Raw genomic sequence first — 12,001 nt, 5'->3', positions numbered from 1 at the left:
TGATCTCTAGTTCTCCTTTGGACACAAATTCCTTCCTCCTCCACAAGTCTGAGAGGTAAACTATCCTATGTTCCTCCAATTTATTTATGATTTCATTCTTTATGTCTAAATCTTGGACTCATTTTGATCTTATCGTAGTATGTGGTGTTAAATGTGGGTCCATGCCTAGTTTCTGCCATTCCCTCTCACTTTTCAATGAAGTGGAAGAAGTTTCACTATAAATCAAATATGTCTATTGATACACGCTATGTTCATCCCCCTCCTTTTTTTCTCTCAGATATAATGGGTTACCTTTGCCTCTTCATGAGATGTAGTATCACCACTTTACCTTTTTTCATGATATAATTTCCTTTCCACCTCTAGTTTCTAGGACAAATTATATATGTGTTCTTTACATATCTTTATGGCAGAAATATAATTCTCAAGTTTTCATTTTTCCTTTTTAGAAATCTCTTGAGTTCTGTATTTGAATATCAAACATTTTGTGTAGATCTGGTTTTTTCATCAAGAATAGATGGAATTTATTTATTTTGTTATATGTCCATCTTCTTCCCTGGAAAATGATGCTCATTTTTGCTGGGTAAGTTATTCTTGGCTGCATACCAAGTTCCTTAGCTTTTCGGAATATCTTATTCCAGGCCCTTCATTCTTTTAATGTGGATGCTGCTAGATCCTGGGTTATCCTTATTGTGGCCAGTATATTTCTTGGCGTTTTGATTTTAGGGTCCCTTTCAGTATATGTTTCCAAAACATCTGGGCAGTTCTCTTTGATAATTTCCTGGAAAATAGTGTCTAGGCTCCTTTTTTCCTCACATTTTTCAGGGATTCCGATTATTCTCAAATTATCTCTCCTGGATCTGTTTTCCAGGTCTGTTGTCTTTCTAGTAAGATACTTTACATTCTTTTCAATTGTTTCGTTTTTCTGATTTTGCTTGACTACTTCTCCTTGAGTCATTCATTTCTACTTGTTCGAGTCTAATTTTCAATGATGTATTTTCTTCACTCACTTTTTTTTTTAATATCTTTTTGTAATTGTCCAATTGAGTTTTTATCTTCTATGGAATTTTTTTCCATTTCATCCATTTTATTTTTTAGAGAGCTGTTTTCTTTTTCCAGCTCACTAATCCTGTTTTCCTTGGAGTTGTTTACCTTTTCTAATTCACTAATTTTATTTCTCAATGATTTGTTTTCTTTATCCACTCTGTCTTTAAATGCGTGGAATGACTTCTCCAGGCTCTCTTGCCAAGCCTCCCTTTCCTTTTCCCATTTCTCTTCTAGCTCTCTTGTGAGAGCCTTTTTGATTTCCTCTATGAGAGTCTTATGTATTGAGGAGCAGATCATATCCCCCCCTTAAGGGGATTCCTCTGGGAACAGTCTGCTTTTAGTCTCCTCAGTATTTGAAGTCTGCTCTCTCTCCATACAGAAGCTGTCAATGGTTAGAGCCCTTTTAAATTTTTTGTTCATTTTGTCAGAGTGGGAATGGAAGAAAACAAATTGACAAGAGAAACAATTGGTCTGGTTTTTTTTGGGGGGGTGTTACTGGGCTTCCTCTACAGATTGAGGAAGATAGCATCGAAGCACTAACAGGACAGTGATGGCTGTACTGTGTCTGTGCTCTGAGGCTCTAAGAACACCCTGAGTCACTCTGGGTGGGGGTGGGGGTGGGGGTGGCCGTCCTGAGAGACACTAGCTTTCCGGGGTTTTATTCTTCACCTCAGGAGATTACACCTTCTCTGCTGCTCCTGGCTTGCTGCCAAGATGGAACATCCACACTGGGGTAAAAGTCTTTTCACAGAAACAGAAGAGATCACACCCCTCCCCCCTCCAGTCTTAGCTGTGTGAGCTGCCTGTCTTGCTCTCGCTGCCTGCCCTCAGTCTGCGCCCAGTCTGTTTGACCCTCCCCCGAGCAAACACAGACCTACTCTGGCGAATTTCAAGGATGTCTTCTATTGGTAGTTATTTGTGGGTTTCTTTTACGGTCAAGCATTAACTCCAAGGCTTGTCATGAAGCAAGTCCTGAGAGAAAACACGGAACTCAAGCAGCTGTCTGCCTCCATGCTGCCATCTTGGCCAGAACCTCTAGGTTTTATTTATTTCTTGATGTTTTGAGGTGTCATTAGCTTCCACATATCCTATTCTAATTGTTAAGGAGTTATTTCCTTCACTGAACTTTGCATCTCCTTTTTTTTTTACCCAATCTTCCTTTTTAATAGATTTTTAAATAAAATTTTAATCCATGGCAGAACCTAGGCATGGACCCACATTTAACACCACATACTAAGATAAGATCAAAATGGGTCCAAGATTTAGGCATAAAGAACGAAATCATAAATAAATTGGAGGAATATGGGATGGTTTACCTCTCAGACTTGTGGAGGAAGAAGGAGTTTGTGTCCAAGGGAGAACTAGAAACCATTATTGATCACAAAATAGAAAAATTTGATTACACCAAATTAAAAAGTTTCTGCACAAACAAAACTAATGCAAACAAGATTAGAAGGGAAGTAACAAATTGGGAAAACATTTTTACAGTTAAAGGTTCTGATAAAGGCCTCATCTCCAAAATATACAGAGAATTGACTTTAATGTATAAGAAATCAAGTCATTCTCTGTTAGGATTACTAAGTGAGAACTCGGGTTGTCTGGATAGTGACAAGGTGAGAATTCAGGTTGGACAATTACAAGGTGAGAACTCAGGTTGACTTGATGGAAGGAGCAGGCTCATTGGCTGAGGTGGTTCTTCCCAGAAGCCCTTGCATTATCCCACACCCATTCTCTGGGAGAATAAAAGAGAGGACTCCCAGAGATAAAAAAAAGACTCTGCATTGTATCAGGCTTGACGGGGCTCTCTGCAGGGAGGGAAGTCACTTCTCTGGACAAGAGTTAACAGCAACTGCCTGGAGACAACGGTTCGTTACAGGAAGAAGAATCTGTCGGAGAGATTTGAGTAGAAGACACAGCAGATCTCTTCCCAGAGAGTGATCCGGCAGCTTCTAGAGACGATAGCTCGTTATAATTCTCCAATTGATAAATGGTCAAAGGATATGAACAGACAATTTTCAGATGATGAAATTAAAACTATTTCCACTCATATGAGTGTTCCAAATCACTATTGATCAGAGAAATGCAAATTAAGACAACTCTGAGAGATCATTATACACCTGTCAGATTGGCTAAGATGACAGGAACAAATAGTGATGAATGTTGGAGGGGATGTGGGAAAACTGGGACACTGATGCATTGTTGGTGGAGTTGTGAAAGAATCCAACCATTCTGGAGAGCAATCTGGAATTATGCCCAAAAAGTTATCAAAATGTGCATACCCTTTGACCCAGCAGTGTTACTATTGGGCTTATATCCCAAAGAAATGCTTAAAAAGGGAAAAGGACCTGTATGTGCCAAAATATTTGTGGCAGCCCTTTTTGTAGTGGCTAGAAACTGGAAAATGAATGGATGTCCATCAATTGGAGAATGGTTGGGTAAATTATGGTATATGAATGTTATGGAATATTATTATTCTGTAAGAAATGAACAATAGGAGGAATACAGAGAGGCTTGGAGAGACATCAACTGATGCTGAGTGAAACGAGCAGAACTAGGGGATCATAATACACTTCAACAATGCTACTGTATGAAGATATATTCTGATGGAAGTGGATATCTTCAACATAGAGAAGAGCTAATCCAATTCCAATTGATCAATGATGGACAGAATCAGCTACACCCAGAAAAGGAACACTGGGAAATGAGTGTAAATTGTGAGTATTGTTTTTTTTTGTTGTTGTTGTTTTGTTTTGTTTTGTTTCTCTTCCCAGATTATTTTTACCTTCTGAATACAATCCTTCCTTTGAAACAACAACAACAACAAAATTCGGTTCTGCACATATATATTGTACCTAGGATATACTATAAGATGTTTAATATGTATGGGAATGCCTGCCATCTAGAGGAGGGGGTGAAGGGAAGGAGGGGAAAAACTCAGAACAGAAGGGATACAAGGGATAATGTTGTAAAAAAAAAATTTACCTATGCATATGTACTGTCAAAGAAAATGTTATAATTATAAAAATTAATTAAAAAAAGAAAATTTTAATCCATCTTTTCTCCATTTTTTGTGCTCTCCTTATCATGTTGACTCTTTTCATGAATTTCTTGTGTCAGTCTCATTTCTTTTTTTTTTCTTCAATTTTTTGATTTTTTTGGAGTTCTCTCAGAACTTAGTTCTAAGCTTGAGATCAATTCCCATTTTTCTTTTGAAACTTTGAATGTAGGTATTTTCCCATTGTTGTCTTACGCATTTGTGTTTTGATCTTTCCTGTTAGCATAGTAACTATCAATTAGTTCTTTTATGTTTTTTGTTCATTTTTCAATATACTCCAAAACTTTTAAATTTATATTAAAATTAGGTTCTGCTTTTGGGGGTGAAGGGGACAATGTGCCATGCTTCTTGCACTAGGGACATGGGACCTTGCTTTGTATCTGTGCTGATGACATATAGCCCCACTGCTAGTCAGTCCCAAGGAACATGGCCTCACTGCTCCCTTGCTGGGGTCCTGCCTGTTGCTGACTTCCCTAGACAACATCTACAATGGACTTCACTTCCTTTTTGCCTGCGTGCCTTTCTATTGGTCTAAGTTGTCCTGAGCTGGAAAACTGTTTTACCCTCTACTGGTTCTTCTTATCAAGAATTTCTTTTGAGATATTAGTTTATAATTGACTAGAGGTGAATTTAGAAGAGTTTAGGTGAGTTCCTGCCTTAATGCCTTCTTGGCTCCATCCTTCATCCTCTTGGTTACCTTGAGATACAGAGCTAGTAGCAATATCACTTGGTTTTTGAAATTAGTGAATTTTAGGAGTATGGCCCCAACTTGTCCAGAATTGTTGGCTCAATTCACAGTCTACCCCAGAAGAGCTGGTATTTCCATAATCCTTTTTAAAGGATCATTTGCTTCTTTTTGTTTGTCTCTGCCTATTTGATAAGATAGAACCTCAGATTTGTTTTCATTTATAATTCTCTAATGATTTTGACATTTAAAAATGGTTATTGATTCATTGCATTTCTTCCTCAGTATTTTTGACTCTTTAGGAATTGAAGAATGAATGCTATTCTTATATCTTTGAATCAGTGCTGTATATATCATGGATATGACACTGTCATAAGAAAAACTTGTAGAAGTTTCCCCAATTGTTTCTCTTCTCATTTTAATTGAATTGTTTTTGTTTGTGCAAGACTTTTCCATTTTAAATAATCAAAATTGCCCAATGTATCTCCTACCATTTTCTTTAGTATTGGTCTTTTTCTCTCCATTGTTGCAAAAGCATTCACTTCCTTGCTTTTCAGATTTGTTTATATTATTCTTTATGTCTAAATTCTATACCAATTTATAGCTTATGTTGGCATATGATGGGAGGTATGTATAATCAATTTATGTTTCCCTTTCCACTTTCAAATTTTCCATGTAGTTTTTGTCAATCCCATCCAAACAAGTTATTTTTTTTAATTTATTGAATATGAAGCTACTAGAGTAGTTGGCTTTTGTATGTTGCATTTACTAATCTCTCTCATTATCAATCTATTATTTAACCAGTACAGAATCTTTTTTCATGATTATTACTTTGTAGAATAGTATGAAATCTCATACTGCTAGTCCAATTTCCTTAACACTTTTGTCAATTATCTTCTTAGGAAATTTTTACCTTATTTTTTCAATTAAGTTTTATTATTTTTCTAGTAATATTTTATAGTTTGATATGGACATTGAATCAAATTAATTTATCTAATAATGATATCTTAATTTTGCTAGCACAGCCCAACCATTAGCAATTAATATGTCTCCAATTATCTATTTCTGTAAAAAGTTTTAGTTATAATGAGATGATTAATGCCAGTTTTAGTGATCTTGTGATGAAGAAGAACCATCTACACCCAAAGAGAGGACTGTGGGTACTGAGTGTGGACCACAACATAATATTCTCACTTTTTTTTGATGTTGTTCACTTGCATTTTGTTTTCTTACTCATTTTCTTTTCTTTTTGATCTGATTTTTCTTGTGTAACAAGAGCATTGTATAAATATGTTTACACATATTGGATTTAACATATATTTTAAAATGTATAATATATATTGGATTACTTGCCATTGGGTGAGCAGAAGGAGGGAAAAATCTGAAACATAAGACTATGCAAGGGTCATTGTTGAAAAATTATCCATGTATATGTTTTGAAAATAAAAAGCTTTTTTAAAAAAAGTTTTAGTTATATTCATAGTTACTATGTATGTCTCCTTAAGTTAGCAGATTAATTGAAACTTAATATTATGTACCAGCCATATTGCAAAGTGCTGCTGATACAAAAAAAAAGGGGCCAATATTTGTAATGGATATTGTGTGTCTTGACTTCGCAATATGGGGAGAGGGGTGGCAAGAGGGAAACAATTTGTAACTGAAAATTTAATTTTTTTTAGGCAAAAGGCCTCTTGGAGCTCACACTCTAATGAGGGAGAAAACAGATATGTACAATAAAGTTACATACAGGATAAATGAAGGGAGGACAAGGGAAAGGACTAGAATTAAGAGGAATTGGGAAAGACTTTCTGTAGCACACAGCATTTTACTTAGATCTTAAAGGAAATAAAGGAACCCAATAGGTAGAGATGAAAGAGGAAGAACTTTCCACCATAAGGGACAACCAGAGAAAATGTCAAGCTGAGACAGAGTATCTTATTCATAAACAAGGAAGCCAGTGTAACTGCATGAACATTCATTAGAAACATTGCTCTATAGTTTCCTTTCTCTATTTTCTTCCCAATTTAAATGCCAAGAACATATTCATATTGAATGGGACTGAGTTAAATAGACAGGTGAAGCTTTCTCAAGAAGTCTATGAGACTAGGAATAAGTCACATGATCCTTATTCCCAAGCGTCTGCAAAGCCATAAGATCAGGTCGTCAGCCCAGGTTGCAGGAAGTTAGTTAGTTACATGATCCCTAGGCCTAGACTATCCTAAAGGGCCTAGGTCAGTGACAGGAAGTGATGTAACCCACAGGAATTTGTGACCACTGGTCAATGATGGTTACCTTTTGGTCTATCTGATGAAAGGCTTGGATCTTTTGCTATTTAACCATCTGACCTTTTTCTGGATGGTCAGGTATGCCTGGGCCTCTCCCTATAGGGACTAAATAAATGCTTTCTCTTTGTACTTAAAGATGTCTGATTAGTTAATTTGGGGAGGGGGTCCAACACCTGTCCCATACAATATCATTAAAGGATTAGTTAAAGTCTGAGCTTGAATTATCTAAATTAACTATTTTTTATTCTGTTGGGCATTTAAAATTTTAAAGTATTTATATTTTTCATTTAGATTGACATTTTCTTTGACTGCGATTGTTAATACTTTGTTTCATTTGTTCTGAATTATTTCATTTTTGATACTGGCAATTTGTTTTTCCTCTTTAAAAAATTCATTCTAATACCTTATTTCTTCTTTTAAAATCAGCTGCTATTATTAATGATTAGAAGAAATAGAAGAATTCAGGAAAAAGTTCACAAATCTGGCAAATAATAATGAAATATTTTATTTAATATCTACTAAAATTCTCACTCCAAAAAGAAAAGTCAATACTTTTTCTGACTTTACTTAATAATTTTGTAGTGAAGAAGAGTTCAGATGAAGAACAGTACAAACACAAAGAGATAGGAGTTAGCATACCTATATTACTACTCACAGGGAGAGAAGAGGTGGCAATAAAGAAGTTTTGGTTAGCTGAGCAGCATTCAATGCAGGGCCAGAGGCCCAGGATCTCATCAAAGGTTAAACACAAGTTTTAAACAAGAAGCTAGTCTGGCACCAATAGAAGACTTTTCTGTTATCTATAGGATTATGTTTTGGATCAAAGAAATGAGGATAGTTTCCAACTTAATAAGGCATGATGATGAGGGGCAGGAGGCAAGGAACTTAATTCTGTGTCATCCAGCAAAAGATTGGAGAATGCTTAGTATCTAAGTTTATTGAATAAAAAGCTATATCCCAGAGGTTGAGGGTTAAGGGGAAGCTATGGATACATAACAAACTTAGTTTATTTTTTTTATCAGTTCATAATCTACTCCTCATTCATAGCATCCAATATATACATATATATATATATATATATATATATATATATATATATATATATATATATATATATGCCAGAATTTGGATAGCACTTGGCATCCAACTATCAAATACTCCTGAAGCCAGGTGACAAAATCTCTCTAGTGCTCAAGTTTCTGTCATAGCCAACTGCTTGAATTGGGTGTAAGAAGGAGTTCAATGGCACTGGTTCCACGCTGATGTATTTTGGGAGGAAATCACAAAAACAAGAGTTCCTGTGAAAAGCAGAAAATCACCTTCATGGTACCTTCTGGGACTCTTTGTCTCTATTGTAAACATAATAGAAAGAGTTGAAGATCAAATGGAAAATAAAAACAAGTCAATAGGTACAGTGAGAATGTGTTTCTATAAGTGTTATCAAATGATATTTTAAAATAAAGCAAGGAAGATGCAGGTCAGAATCAATGGTTGCTCTCCCTACCACCCCAATTTTCCCTTTTCTGCCTTTCTTTCCGCACAAGCTTATAGTGGACAGAATGTAGGGCAGGGTAGAATGTTTTATTATTTGTTTTCTGGAGTTGCTGTTGGTCATCATACTGACTGCATTCCTTAGTTCTGTCAAAATTGTTTTCTATTGCTATAACTATAATGCAGCAGTTTGTCAATATTATCACTATCTAGATTGTTCTGGCTCTGTTCATTTTCACTGCAAGAATTCATAAAAAGTTTCCAAGATTTCTCTGAAACCATCACTTTAAAAATTTCTTTTTAAATTTTTTATATTTATTTATTGAACTAAACACAGAATAAGAAAAAACAGAATAGAAAAATGACCAAAAAAGAAAATAAAAAACCTTGCCATGTGGTCAGAAAAACAACAGGAAGGATTCAAAATATATAACAATAGATTTCCATTTCAAGAAAGCATATATAATAGTAGAATAAATTATATTCATGAGTGTTCATCTTCTCTTTGCTTCCTTGTAGGTTATTCTTTTGTTTTCTGTTGTGCACTTTTTACTTTTTTCCCCTTTCATCCCCGCCCCCTTTCCCCAAGCAGAGGAAAATTTATATATATGTATTTATATATATATATATATATATATATATAAAATATGCTTATATATGTGTGTGTGTACACATGGGTATATGTCTATATATACATATATCTCTATATACACACATACATATTTATGCATACATAAATATTAATATGACTGACACATAATGTAGATTTCTCTTGTTGAATCTTTCAAGTTTGATTTGTCTAAGATCAATGATTACTAGCTCTTTTTTTTTAAATAAATTCTACTCCTGATCTTTGCTATAGTGTTTCTATATCTCTTCTCTTCTATCCTTGTTAACTCTCCTTTAATTATGCTCCTTAACTTGCCTTGCTGTTACCTAACGCCCCCCCCACCAATGGTTCCTTCTCATCACCTCCCCTCACCCTTTCCTTCCTTCTTCATCCTATTCCCATTAATTTATACACCTTATCCCACTTCTGTTATATATCCTTCTGTATCCTATGCCACTCTTCCCTCATTTGTCATTTTCCCATTAATCTACACATCTCATCTCACTATCATTACTCTACACACCCTTACATACCCCACCTTATCCTTCATCCTATACCCAAGTAGATTCGTATATATCTTGTGCCACTGCAATAAATCTATGCAATTCTCTCCTTCTTTCCTCCCCCCTTATTTCTTTATAGATTTTAGAGGATATGTCCCTCATGGTATTTATGTAGTGTTGCCTATTGACCCATTCCTAATGTTAGGTTTTCAGAACTATAAGCACTCCTCCCCACTCTAACTCCTCTGTCTGTTCTTCCTCTGTACCTCATCTGTACAACAAAATTACTATTATTACTTTTTCCTAGACAGTTTTGCTTTTTAGAATCAGATCATACTCCTCTAACCCAATCCTTCTTTTGAGTTACCCAATTACTGATGTCAATCTTAAATATTGTATACATTTCTATGTAAAAGATCAGAATTTGTTCATGTTAAATTCTTTGAAATTAATCTTTGATATTGGCTATTGTGTGTTAAATTTCCTATTAAGTTCAGATTTGGTTGAGACAAAATCCTGAAAATCTGCAAATTCATTTAATGTCCATTTTTGTTTCATTCAATATTATAATTTTGTTGGATATGATATTTTTGGCCATAGGTCTCATTCTTTTGATTGCCAGAATATGAGATTATAAGATCTATGGTCTTTTATTATGGTTGCTGATAAGTCCTTTATAATTCTAATTATAGCTCCAGCATATTAGAATTGTTTTTTCTTCTTGCAAAATTTATCTTTGACTTGGGCATTTTGGAAATTGGCAATAATATTCCTATGTGCTTTCCACAAAGGATCTCTTTGAGTAGGTGATCAGTAGATTTTTTTCCTATTTCTACTTTTCCCTCATCTATTCCTCCAAGACAATTGTCTTGGATTATTTCTTGTATTTTTGTGTTAGGGGTTGTTTTGTGTATGTGTGTTCACACTTTTTCCAGGTAGTCCAATTATTCTTATTTTTTCTTTTCCTGATATGTTCTCTAGATCTCATCTTCCTTATGTTTCACATTCTGTTTTATTTATTTTTTCTTTCTTTGTAGTTTATTATTTCTTGGTCTCTTAAAGCTTCACTGACTTCCCCTTGCCCAATTCTAATTTTCAAAGAATTATTCTTTTAATGTTTCATATTTCCTTTTCAAATTCCTACTCCCCCCTGCAATAATCTTGTTTTTATTTTTATTGTTATTGTTGTTTTTCCTCAGTCTCTCTCATTTGATTTTTAACATTTTTTTGAGTTTTTCTATAAATTCTTTCTAGGCAGGAAGCCATTTAACATTCTTTGTAGAAGCTGCTTTTTTTTTCTTCACTATCTTTCTCTGAAGATGAACCTGGTCTTCCCTATTCTCTTAATAACTTTCTGTTGTTGGGTTCTTTCTTCTTTTTAATGAGAGGTATTAGTATAATTACCTGTAATCCTAGGGGGAGGGGATGGTGCCTCTAGTTTCACTCTGGCTTGCCCCTCTGACATAGAACTCCAAACCAAAAGCTCCTCCATTCCTTCAAGCATCTGCAGCCAGCAGCATGTCTGTGCCCCTGCTTCTGCAGTCATCTGTTATGTTGGTTCCTTCTTCTTTTATTATTATTATTAATTATTATTATTATTATTATTATTATTATTAGTTCCTTCTTTTTCAGAACCAACTTTGCAGCACAGCTGGACCTGGCCTTCCTAATAATTTCAATTTACTCTTGTCTTCCTGTACTCTAACCCCTCAACTCCCCATACTCTCCAGGAGGTGAAAGTTCCTGTGGTTTGCTCCCAGAAAAGATAGCTCACCCTAGGGCTCCCAATGGTTATATCTGCAGAGCTATCCCAGAGGTATTTGCACTTTCACATGGGTTAATCACCAGCCTAGGGTCTTTCTTTGGGTCTTCCTGGGTTGTCCCAGGAGGACTCCTATTCTGCTCTAAGTTGTCATTATTTTTAACTTATGTTCATTTAGAGGTACACATTTGTTCTGTTTGTGGTGGGAAATCTGTAGAGCTTGAAATCTGCTGACTATTCCCATAATTTCTTATGGCACAATTACTTCATGAGATTTATATGATTAACCATTTGATAAACACTCAGATTCCCATTCTTTATTACCTAAAAAGAGCTATAAATATATTTTATAGATTCTTCATTAGAACTTGTTTTGCTTAGAAATAATCCTTCCCTTAATTTACCCTCTAATACCACCCCCTTCTTTTTTCCCTTATCTCCCTGTTAAAATATATTATTCTATTCAACCCTATGTGTGCATTCTTATCCTCTTCTGACCAGTTCAGATTAAATATCCATGTTAGCTTGTCCTCTCAATTCCCTCTTGTGTATAAATATCTAAAATA

General features: G+C 35.0%; 1 long non-coding RNA gene across 1 annotated transcript in view; it reads right to left on the bottom strand.

Moving 5' to 3' along the window:
- LOC141543764 (uncharacterized) overlaps positions 1 to 12,001 on the bottom strand; it is an 87,163-nt gene that overhangs the window by 55,644 nt on the left and 19,518 nt on the right. The window lies entirely within an intron of this gene.

The sequence above is a fragment of the Sminthopsis crassicaudata genome, chromosome 5, assembly GCF_048593235.1.
Source record: "Sminthopsis crassicaudata isolate SCR6 chromosome 5, ASM4859323v1, whole genome shotgun sequence".
NCBI classification, from domain to species: domain Eukaryota; kingdom Metazoa; phylum Chordata; class Mammalia; order Dasyuromorphia; family Dasyuridae; genus Sminthopsis; species Sminthopsis crassicaudata.
This window is presented reverse-complemented; position numbering and strand designations above follow the sequence as displayed.